The 11,883-nt window shown below is 34.4% G+C and overlaps 1 non-coding gene across 1 annotated transcript; it reads left to right on the forward strand.

Moving 5' to 3' along the window:
• Positions 1–1,470: 1,470 nt before the first annotated feature.
• LOC135747011 (U2 spliceosomal RNA) lies at positions 1,471–1,661 on the forward strand. The gene has a single exon (XR_010531653.1). It is a non-coding gene; the product is annotated as a U2 spliceosomal RNA (small nuclear RNA).
• The last annotated feature ends 10,222 nt before the right edge of the window (positions 1,662–11,883 follow it).

Below are 11,883 nucleotides of genomic sequence, written 5' to 3' on the forward strand. Positions count from 1 at the left end.
AGTCATAATATGGGGCGAATACATTCAATATAGCGAGAATAAAGTCATAATATTTTAAGAATTAAGTTAATATTATGGGAATAAAGTCATAATATTTTAACAATGAAGTCAATATAATGGAAATAAAGTCGTAATATTTCAAGAAAAATGTCAATGTAAAGACAATAAATTCATAATATTGCGAGAATAAAGTCTTAATATATACAGAATGAAGTCAAGTCATAATATTTCAAGAAAAAAGTCAATATAACGAGAATAAATTCGTAATATTGCGAGAATAAAGTGAATATAACAAAAATAAGGTCATAATATTTCGAGAATGTAACGAATATAATGGGAATAAAGTTGATTAGTCTGATTAGCTTAACACATGCGTTGGCGTTTTAAAAGTTGAGAAAAGTTAAACTTCTGCCACGAGCAACGGCAGGGATGCAAAGCCGACGGATGGACAATTTAGTTTTCCAACACATGACGTCATCCATTCAAAGTAAATGAGAAGCGTTAATGCTCACGTCCTGTGTGAATGTACCATTAGTCAATCCTGCAGATGCCGGTGTTGCATTTTGCACCATTATGAGCGTGCTCATGGCGTGCCTATGTTTGAAATAACAAACTTGAGCATGCAAAAGATGCGATATGTGAACGGCCCCTAACATCAAATGAAGATTATGCTGGGTACTCTACTGGATGTAAAAATGTTGAAATTTAAACCACTGAATTTGTAGATGCGAAATTAAATGGACAGAAAGTTGTCTGCTGAATATTTTAGGTTGTATTTTGAAAGTGAAATCAGAAAGGTTGAATTGTTTTATACGGAAAATGTGTTTAAAATGTTTTGAAGTGAAATAATTCACAGCTTAATTATACAACCATGAATTTCAGCCCTTAAAAATGCAAGCCCTAAAAATAGAATGCAAGCACGGTTAATACAATGAGTACAATTCAACAAGCTGTTTAATTTCAAAAACATGTTATTGTTTTACTATCATAAACTGCCCTTGTGCTATTGAAATAGAAAATAGGATTTTCGTGCAATACCTCATTTGTCCACTGGGCGGCAAACGCGTTTGGTTTTTAAAACATTGTTATAACGTTGTACATTAGTCACACTTAAAATATTGTACCGCTGCTCTGTCGTAAGTGCTTCATATTTCACGTACATTTAACAAGTTTTGTGTTTACCAAAGTTTCATTGTATAATACTGAGGGAATTGCGTCTGTGTTTCTGATTGGAGAAGCCGTAGCTCATTATAATATTAACTCCTCCCCCAATCTTTGTTGAATAACGTTTTGCCTTTCAAAAAACGAAAATATATATTTTTAGTATAGATATATTTATATAAGAAGTCTTTTGTCGATCACCTCTGGTATAAAAACGATTTGAGATGAAAATGACGAAAATAATAATGTTACCGTCATTCTATGTCTTGTTTAAAAACATCTCTTCTCTATTCCTGATTAATAATAGTTATCGCTTCTCGGCCTTTTGGCTAAGATCAAGTGTAGTATCTGTTCTTATCAGTTTAATATCTGATACGTCCCCTACCCGGGGACCATATATTAAATTGATTTTTGGAAACGGGAGATGGAATAGGGGCTTGCTCCGTCCACTCCACGCATCGACCCGGTATTGCAGTACTTCCGGGAACGGTGCACCCCCCTCTCAACAGTTAAAAACAGATTTTGCGATTGATGACGTATACTAGTATAGTTTTAACTTATTAAAAACTATATTTGGATAACTGCAATCATCCGATAATGGAAGAGGTAGTAAATCAAATATTGTAAATTTATTGTTTTAACAATACGCTTTAAAAGTTATGTTCCTTTGTTAATTTTGTTAGTAAGATATTTTAATTAGTTAACTTAGACTTATAATAAAAATGTATTTTATGTTTTAAGTTTTATTTAGGGTAAACAAATCATTAAAACTAACTACCCATTGTCTATATGTCTATATACAAAAAATAGACATAATGGTGTTGTTATTAGTCAGATGGATGAATTTTTTATCAACTGGCATAATAAAACTGACTCGAGTTTATCTAACCATATTAGACACTGATCACGTGATCGACTCCCCCTAGTGGTGAATATTTTTGTGAGAGGTTTATTTATTATTATAACCAATTATTACACAAATGCAACCGTGTGATTATACAAAGATTTCATATTAAATATACAAGGCACAACAAGTGGAAAACAAATAAACATACACAAAAATGTATAGTAAAAAAGGTCATGTCAGTGGTAAAATACAACAATTTAAAGTAACAAAAAGCTTCATAGGTCTTTCTTGCTTGTATTTTATACAAGCTAAAAAAAATCACATTCTTATCATCTGCGATAATAATTGCGATATTGCTTGTCAGTGAACTACAGCTTTGAGTAGCAAATGCAGCTTCGTCTGAAAGCAGGTGATGGCGATTTATTATTAATCACTGAACTGGCTATATATAATAATTTTTTACACTCATAGGCCTACTTAACTGTTTAGTTCATGTGGTACAATTGAATAACCTTAAGTCTTTGTTTTTAAGATGTCAAATAAATCTTTGGTGTCCACAGAGTTCATATGTGAAGTTTTAGCTCAAAATACCGCACAGATAATTTATTATAAGATGTTAAAATTGACACTTTGTAGGTGTGAGTAAAAAATTGCCGTTTTTGTGTGTCCTTTAAAATGCAAATTAGCTGATAATGCAAACACTGATCACCACAATGGTGATTTGTTGAAATTGAAACTCAATTGTGCTGTCAATAATTTTTTCTCTCTCTCTGCACTAAATGGCAGTGCCGTGGTTGGATAGTGCAGATTAAGGGGCGGTATTACTATAATATGATCCCTTTTTGACATCACAAGGGGAGCCACATTTCAAAGACCTAATTTTTCACATGCTTTTCCCAAACAGATCAATCAATCTATCTTGCAGTCTAGACTGAAATCAATTTTAACAATAACCACATTTTTTTATCTATATTTTAGGGTCTATTATGCCTTTACGATTTCATCTGGGAATAAAACACAAAATTCCAAAAACTTTATTCTCATAGTGCTGACTTTGTTCTCTTAATATTACAACTTTATTCTCGTTTAATCTTGTATTTTTTTATTTTTACTTTGTTTCTCTAATTTTAAGCTACTAGTTACATTTAGCTGGGCCCTACATTCTAACCGTATCTCATGTTGGTGCTAAAAAAATGCAAGCGAATTTCACCAAATACCAAATACCTTGACCTTTCGCAGATCCATTTGGTATAATGCATTGCACAAGATTTCTTCTCATGACAGACTAACTGTCAGATAAATGATATCACTGATTTGCAGGTGATAAATACTCTTTTGAAGCTACATTACACTGTATTATTTCACAGTGCCTGACTTCACATTGAATATAGAAAGCTAATGGAGCCGTATGACGCCATGCATAATTCATGCTCACTACACGTCTGAAACCACTGTCAAAATACTAGCACGGGAAAAGGTTACAACTTATAACCTGTGAACGTGCCAGGTGACACATTTGGCAGTTTCTTAATATTTAATGAACAGAAGTGAATCTGATTTTAAAGTTTGATTCTGTTTATTTATTTTGAAAGCGTTTGTGATATATTTTGTATTGCAGACACGGCTGCTCTGTTTGAATTGAGTACTAATGTAATTATGGTTAATTGGTAAACTGACAGCAAAGGTTTAAATAGATCATTATCAAAGAGGAAAATAATTACTTTCAGTTTGCTCAAAATGAATGCTTTTGAACAAACTCCAGATATACAAAGAACACAAAGATACACACATTTGTTTGGTATGTGGACAACATCAAAGTACATGTGGTGTTAAGATAGATTTAGTAGCTTGCCTTTAGTCTGTCTGGATCTGTTATGTTTGTTTATTGGTGTATTTTGTTTCTTTTGAATATGCATTGACTCATCTGTTATCCATTGCTTCACATAAAGTTAAAGGACGTTTAAATCAATATAAAAAGTGTTTTGCAGATTATATTATAGTGGTCAATAATTACATTTAATTCAAATATATTTATAAACTTAAAATGATCAGTACATGTTGTGAGGAATACCCATAATCCCTTGTGCCTGAATATTTGGATTATTATTCATTGCATTTTAAACTATGACAACATCTTTAGCACACAACCCTTCACAGAGCTGATAAATAATGCTTTATTTCCTTACCGTTTTGCGTGTGTAGGTCCAGAAAGCTGTTTTCGATCATGATAAGTAAATTCCTAAAGCGGTCATTTTTTTCTTATAACATAAGTTTTTTGGATTCATGTGTTACAATATTGATCAATCTACAGGTTATGTAGTGTTACAACACATCCTGAAGTTTGACTTCTCAGAATTTTTCAAAATAAAAGTAAATCGGGTTTAAATGTCAGGAGTTCCTGTCGGGACTAAAGGAACACTTGTGACTTTTTTCCCGCCGCTAATACTGTTTGTATTATGTTAAACATTTATATTATTTTTTAAAAAATTTGATTTAATTTAATTTTATAATGTTCATACTATTGAAATTTCTCACAATTCAAGTTTGTTCTGTCAGGTTTTAAAACATTTGATGAAACTGAAATTTAAAATGAAATTGTAATTTCATTATTTTTTTGCAAAGATAAATGATAAAATCTGTTTGCAGTCACAAAGTTATAGAAAATGAGCTAAGAGTCATTTCTGATCAGATGTAAGGATCAGTACATCAATAAATAACTCAGACTGGATCTGTATATACTCTGAGGATTATGGTGATGCTTGCCTATGCTGTTGCTATGTGGTTGCTAGGGTGTAATAGGTTGTTAGGTGTTTCTTGCACACACTGGTGTTGCTCACTGGAGTCCTATAGACAAAAAGATTAAAGGATATCTCACCGAACAGCTCAACAGAGGCTCAAAAACATTTCAGACATACCAGAATTATTTTTAGTAAAGCTGTTTGTATATACAAATAAAAATGATGGGACTTCTGGGTGATGCTGGGTTCCTTATTTATTCCTTCAATAGTCGAACTGCTTAAGTTATTTTGTTTATTTGTATGAATAGAAACGATGTGTGCACCATTTACAATACCCTAATTCACACTTTTATTTTGCTTTAGTTTTAACATGAACTATCGAACTTATATTACCCTAAATGTTTTTATTATCAGTCATGTATCTCATCATGTCATTATAGTGCCACATCCTTAAGCTCAAGTCATTCCTGCTGATAGTTTTCTATTTCAGTGGTGTCATGACTGGATTTGTGTACAACTAAGTTCCCATGAGTCTCATTAGATGCAGAAGTGTTTGTTGATTACCTGTGAGAGTAATGAATGCATCTGTGAACTCAACGCTATTGCAGATTCCCATGCGAGCGCTTGCCATGTGTCAGCAGACTGTTAGATGGCAGATGTATATAAACTGAAACTTTTCAAAAGACTAAAAGATTCAGCGTGATTTAAGAAAGTGTACGATGTTTAGAGGCAACAGTATTAAAAATGCACGTGGCACTTATAACATAGCAAACATCACCAGTTTTCCAAATGATAAGCAAACGGCCTATTTAGAGAGCATTGTAAAAAATACTTTGCTGCCTTAAAATTTTTGTTAAATCAACTCAGATTTACAGGTCATGTCAACTGAGATGAGTTGTCAAAACTTATAAAATATAGTTGAGAAAAGTCAGCTTAATTTTATAAGTTATAGCAACTCACCTGTAGTTATAACAACTCATCTCTAGTCAAGATAAATAAGAATAAGTTGAAATGACTTGTAAATCTGGGTTGATTCAACAAAAAATTTTAAAGTTAATAATAATAATAATTCTGTGTTCATTACAGTTTAATATTTAATGCAACAAAATGTGCAAAATAGTTTTAATATGTAATATTCAATTTAGTTTTTGTTTGCTGTGTTATTTTTTATTGTATAAGAATACAGCATGAGTCACTGTAAAAAGTTGGATTCACTAAAAAAATTACTTAAATGAGACATTTTAAAGATGCAAAATTAATCTTTGGTGTCCCCAGATTACATATGTGAAGTTTTAGCTCATAAATACCCCACAGATAATGAGCTGATCTCTGCACCAATGTCAGTGCCGTGGCAGTATTATCCCTTTCTGACATCACAAGGGGAGACAATTTTTAATGACCTATTTTTTCAGTTACTGGGTTGATCTTTTTCACATTTTCTAGGTTGATAGAAGCATTGGGCACCCAATTATAGCACTTAAACATAAAGTCAGATTTTCATGATATGTCTACTTTAAAAAAATAAGTTGAAAAAGCTTACATTTTTTAAAGGTGCAGTGTGTAGATTTAAGCAGCATCTAGCAGTGAGATTGTGAATTGCAACCAACGGCTCAGTCCACTGTTCACCGAAATGCATAAGGAAGCTATGGTAGCTTCCACAGGACAAACATGTCAATACAGATAAAATACAGAAGTGACAAAACGCATCTGTAGAGCAGTTTGTCAGTTTAGGGTAACTGTAGAAACATGGCAGCACAAAATGGCGACTTCACTGTAAGAGGACCCACGGTGTATGTAGAAAAAAAACACCTCATATGGTATTAAATACATAACTGTTCATTATGTAAGGTCTTTATACACCACTAATAATATAGTTATGTATATGATATTGCATTTCTGTCAAGAGATCCTTCTAAAAATTACACACTGCACCTTTAAGCGTTACCAATTGAAGTACAATCCAACTTTCACTTTATACAGTGTAGTACTGTTTGTATTCCTATATAAACTCAGTCATTGTGAGGATTCAGTCAGGATCTGTAAGCAGTAGGTTGTGAAACAGCCATAATGTATCCTAAGATGGAGTTTCTGGAAAGAAAGATTGGAAATAACATTTACTCTGCTGATAAGAATGTCTTTATCCTTCCTGACATTTAATAGTTTATTTTCTGTATAAGGGGATAAAGGTCCATCTTTAAACTTCACCTAACTCAACAAGGTGTTTCAGGAGCTCTGCTCTCAATAAATGACTGTATTTTCCTCTTACAGACTGCCTGAAGCTCAATGTATAGATCTTCTATAGATTCTAAGTACAGATAGAGTTCAGGTAACCATCAGGTAGCTACAGTTTAATGTATATGTGTGCAGTCATTGGGTTTGGGATTGTAGTAGATGCTGACAGAGATTTCCACTCATACCCAGACAGTAGACGATTTCGGCACAGATCTGGTGCTGATCCGGTGCCAATCCGGCCCGGCGCAGTCTGAATCAGTAATGAATCAGTTGTATGTGATCATCTATTTGTTTACTTACATTGCAGAGGCGTGATTTGTAATTATTCAGTCATTCAATTTTCGCATAGACTCTTAAAAATAAATGTGCTTTGTGATGCCATATATGAACCATTTTTTGGATAATTGGTTCTGAACAGATCATCCTAAAACTTTGTTTAGTAAAAAAAGCTTCATTCAATTATAAAAAGAAGAAAATGGTTCTTCTATGGCATCTCTGTGAAGGACCTGTTAAGCATCTTTATTTTTAAGAGCGTACGCTGCTGTGATAAATGTTTGCTATATAAAAAATGAAAAAGGGCCTTTGATGTATGTGTGTCACAGAATCAATTATATGACCATCCATCCAGTCAAACGCTTGTCTGTAAGGTCAGGATCAAACGAAAGGCGACTGACAGCGAAAGACACTTCAGACCATATTAAACGGCTTGATGGATTAAAAAAAGTGGGTGTTAATGGATCTCCACGGTCTGATGTCTTTCAACATGATCAGTGTTTTTAGTGACACATGGATCAAAGTTACTCATGTATCCTACCCACGTTTACAAAAACATGGCATCTTTATTAGCAAGCGAACCCCTACAATAGTGCCCAGGAGTCACAACTTTGCTGTGGCAAGCAAAACGTTTGTGGTGTTGGCTGATGTAAAACAGGTGAAACTCCCAAATCTCTGTGACCCGAAGCAATGAACTGTGCTCCCCATGATTTTCAGTGCTAATGAAAAATGGTTATGGGATTTTTATTGCGCTTATGAAACAATGACTTCACACCATAACAGAATGCGCGTCCTGTTTCACTTGTGCAGAGTTTTTAAACCATTTAGTATCCAGATGGTTTGTGTTTAACACCCTAAATTGCTGACCAAATACAAACAGAGAAACCCCCATAAGAAAGATGTTAGGCTGGATGGTTTACCTGAAGTCGAGTCCGAGTCAATACTCAATCTCTGGTCTTTGTCTTCACTCGGACTCGACTACAACACTGTTGCTGGTTTTAGAGTGGTTTGGGCCAAAAAATATGGACATAGTGTCCGTGATGTCACACATAGGTTTAAAGAGCTTTTTTAAGCCAATAGTTGGTGGAGCCTGCCATCGCCATCTTGGCCATATGTCGCCGTGCATCATTGTGAATGGTTGTGCATTGTTGTGCATCGTTGTGCATCGTTGTGCATCATTGTGCATCGTTTTGCATCGTTGTGTATCGTTGTGCATCATTGTGCATCGTTGTGCATCACCGTGCATCCCCGTGCATCACTGTGCATAAGCCGCAGATAACCGAAAATGGGTAAAGAGGCGGTACAAGATAAGTTATAAAGACCACAATCACTTTTTGTATCAGGCTGTAAACATATTATTTTTTTTTGCTGTAAATTTGTGCATTTTAACATTATACCACCTGGTTTAGACTAATATAAAGTTTTAGCATAGGAACAGAGATGATTCAGTCTGTAATGCTGATCATTCATGCTTTATGATCATGCACATAACATTACTGGCTCATGTTTCTTCATTATAAGAAACGCAGAAATGCATGAAACTTGTCCATGCTAGAACTGGTGTTTTGTATTAAACGTTTAGCGTACATTCACCAAGTATTGCCTCTGTATGTTAATGATGATTGGTCACAGCAAAATCCTCAGTAGTGTTCAGCTTAAAGCACGGCAGGGCTTCATACCAAGCCAGCAAACATAACAGGACTGTGCTGTCTCCACAGTTGAAATCATCCACGGTTGCTCTGACAGTGCAGATAAGCGCGTGGGCTTTCAGGAATACACAATGGCTTCATCTGCTCAACTATAAACAACAAGAACAAACTGCCTCCAGGAGCCGGATGTCCCCGACTCAAACCCAGCCCAGACCCGCATTGTCCTTCACAGTGCTTAAAGCAACGGTTCATCCAAATATGAGACATCATTCACACTTGTGTTATTGTCTGTCTGACGTCTGTGAAACACAAGAGATGTCTTCTTCATCATGAACATATATGATGTCCAGTTGTCAGGCACACAAAAAAATGCTGGGTTATTTTCAACCCAGTGTTGAGTCAAAAGGAGACAAACAAAAGCCACTGGGTTGTAATTGAACTGTTGAATTTTTTTTGACCCAACATTGGGTTTAAAATAACCCAGCATTTTTTTAATAGTGCAAAGGAGCACAAGCAGATTAAAAGTCCAAATGCACACAGGACAGGAGGTGATGGAGACGTTCAGGTGTAATTGTATCATCAAAGTGAGAATCTCATTCAGTGATGTACATTATTCTTGGTGTGATGGTGTTTAAGTGGGAACGCTCTCCACTGGAATCACCGTAACAAATTGATCTGACCTCTGTGGTTGAAACAGGCAGTCGACGCTTTGACGCATCAAAATCTCTTCATCCGTGATTTAATCCATTCTCCACTCCCTGGAGATGAGCGTGGATAAACTACAATCATTAATATTCATGAACTGCAGGACAAAACAAGAAGCTGTGCGCTTTGTGTACGGTTACCAGTTGATGAAGCGTAAGATTAACAGTTTGTATTAATTGTCAGTACAGTAAGACATCACGCTTGTGTGCATTTGAATTAAACAGCTTATACTGTTTGTTTAATATTCTGAATACAGACTTAAGGATGTTTAACATGACTCACATTAGAGTCCATTCAGTACAGTATATCACAGACATTTTCAAAATTTTAAACAAATAAGTGATGCATTTGTCAAGTTGTGTAAATGCACGATTTTAAAGCAGAAGTGGAGATTATCAGTACATAATGACTTTAGAATTTGTTCCTCACACAGAGTCATCGCTGAGGGGACTTGAAACACAGGTCTGAAAATCATTCAGGTGAGTAAATGATGAATAGCAAGTTTTGAATTGTTTCTTTAAAGGGGTCATAGTGTGAATATCTGACTTCATGTTTAAGTGCTAAAATTGGGTCCCCAGTGCTTCTATCAACCTAGAAAATGTGAAAAAGATCAACCCAGTAACTTAGATTTGGTAAACCATTCTCTGCAAGCATCTGAAATTTGACTCCCCTTGTGATGTCAGAAGGGGATCTTATTATAATATTACCGCCCCTAACCTGCACTATCCAACCACAACACTGCCATTTAGTGCAGAAAAAGGGAAAATAATTGACAGCACAAATGAGTTTCAATTTCATCAAACCACCATTATGGTGATCAGTGTTTGCATTATCAGCTAATTTGCATTTTAAAGGACACACCCAAAAACTGCACATTTTTGCTTACAACTAGTGGAAATTTTAAGATGTTATAATTAACGATCTGTGGGGTATTTTGAGCTAAAATTTCACATATGTACTCTGGGGACATCAAAGATTTATTTAACATCTGAAAAAAGTCATGTCCTATTTTAATTATAACATGGTAACTAATCAATATTAATGCAAGTGCTTATAAATGATGAATATATGAAAACAGACTTGTTACTGATCCTCTCCAAGTGAAGCAAACAGAAACGTCTGAAGTGTCTGAATGGCTAAGAGATGTATATTTACAGCGTAGATGTTTTGTAACCACTGCTTGTAAAACATTTAGTTGAGATAATGAGTTCATGATTTTTAGAGGAGGATGAGATCGCAGAGTTCATCATGAATCCAAACCTCTGAGATACATCAACACTGCCATCCAGAGGAAGATTTGACACTAAAATACTAAAGTCAGAGAGACATTTCAGTCTAATAGTTCACTGGAACATCTGTTGGCTTTGCATTTTATGATAGATTGATGTAGTTTTTTATTAAACGGGCATTCATTGGTTTTAAGAGAACAATCCTTACTATATTTGAAACATTTAAAAACTTAAGTATAGTCTATCTTAAAGCACTTATTATGGAAATATATAGACGTGTGCAAAACTATGCAAAACTTGTGCACTGCCAAAAATATCATATTCTGAATTATCTAACAGTGGTCTCCAACATGATGCCCGCGGGCACCAGGTTGCCCGCACAGATTGCCCGCCAAAGCACATTCTATTAATAGCCTTAATGTTAATATTTATTTATGACATTTTTTTATAAAGATTGGCTTCTTTCGTGTATATGTTAACATTTTAAACAATGATCATTAAATAAATGATGATGATGAACATTCAATAAAATCAACAAGAAATGCAAAAAAGTTTTGAGGAGACTATATTAAAAAAGTAGCCCTCCAGATTATTTTATCCATTGTGGTAGCCATTGCTCACAAAAAGGTTGAAGACCCCTGATCTAAAATCACTAAAAAGCAAAAGCATTTGTCTTGATTTAAGAGAGAAATATAAACTAAATTTTGTGAAGTTTGTGTTTAAAACGAAAAATATTGCCGTTTGCCAGTGAAGAAAATAACCTTGTTTCTCATTTTAAATTAGATTATTCTGTTTTTTTCATTGGCAAACAGCTTTTTCTTGTTCGAACCAAAAACAACACAACTTTGTTAGATTTTTTCTGAAAGCAGGACGTACAATCTTCTTGTAAACATATCTCATATTAGGGCGGTTTAGATAAATGTATTAAAAACAAGATAAAAATATTATATTGTTGCAGTTTGTTTTGCAAATATTTTGGTATCTTAGTACAATGATGAGAATATGTGGCATTACCATCTGAAAGTGAATCATCATCATTGATCTTTCAA

Source organism: Paramisgurnus dabryanus, chromosome 10, assembly GCF_030506205.2.
Source record: "Paramisgurnus dabryanus chromosome 10, PD_genome_1.1, whole genome shotgun sequence".
Lineage (NCBI taxonomy): Eukaryota > Metazoa > Chordata > Actinopteri > Cypriniformes > Cobitidae > Paramisgurnus > Paramisgurnus dabryanus.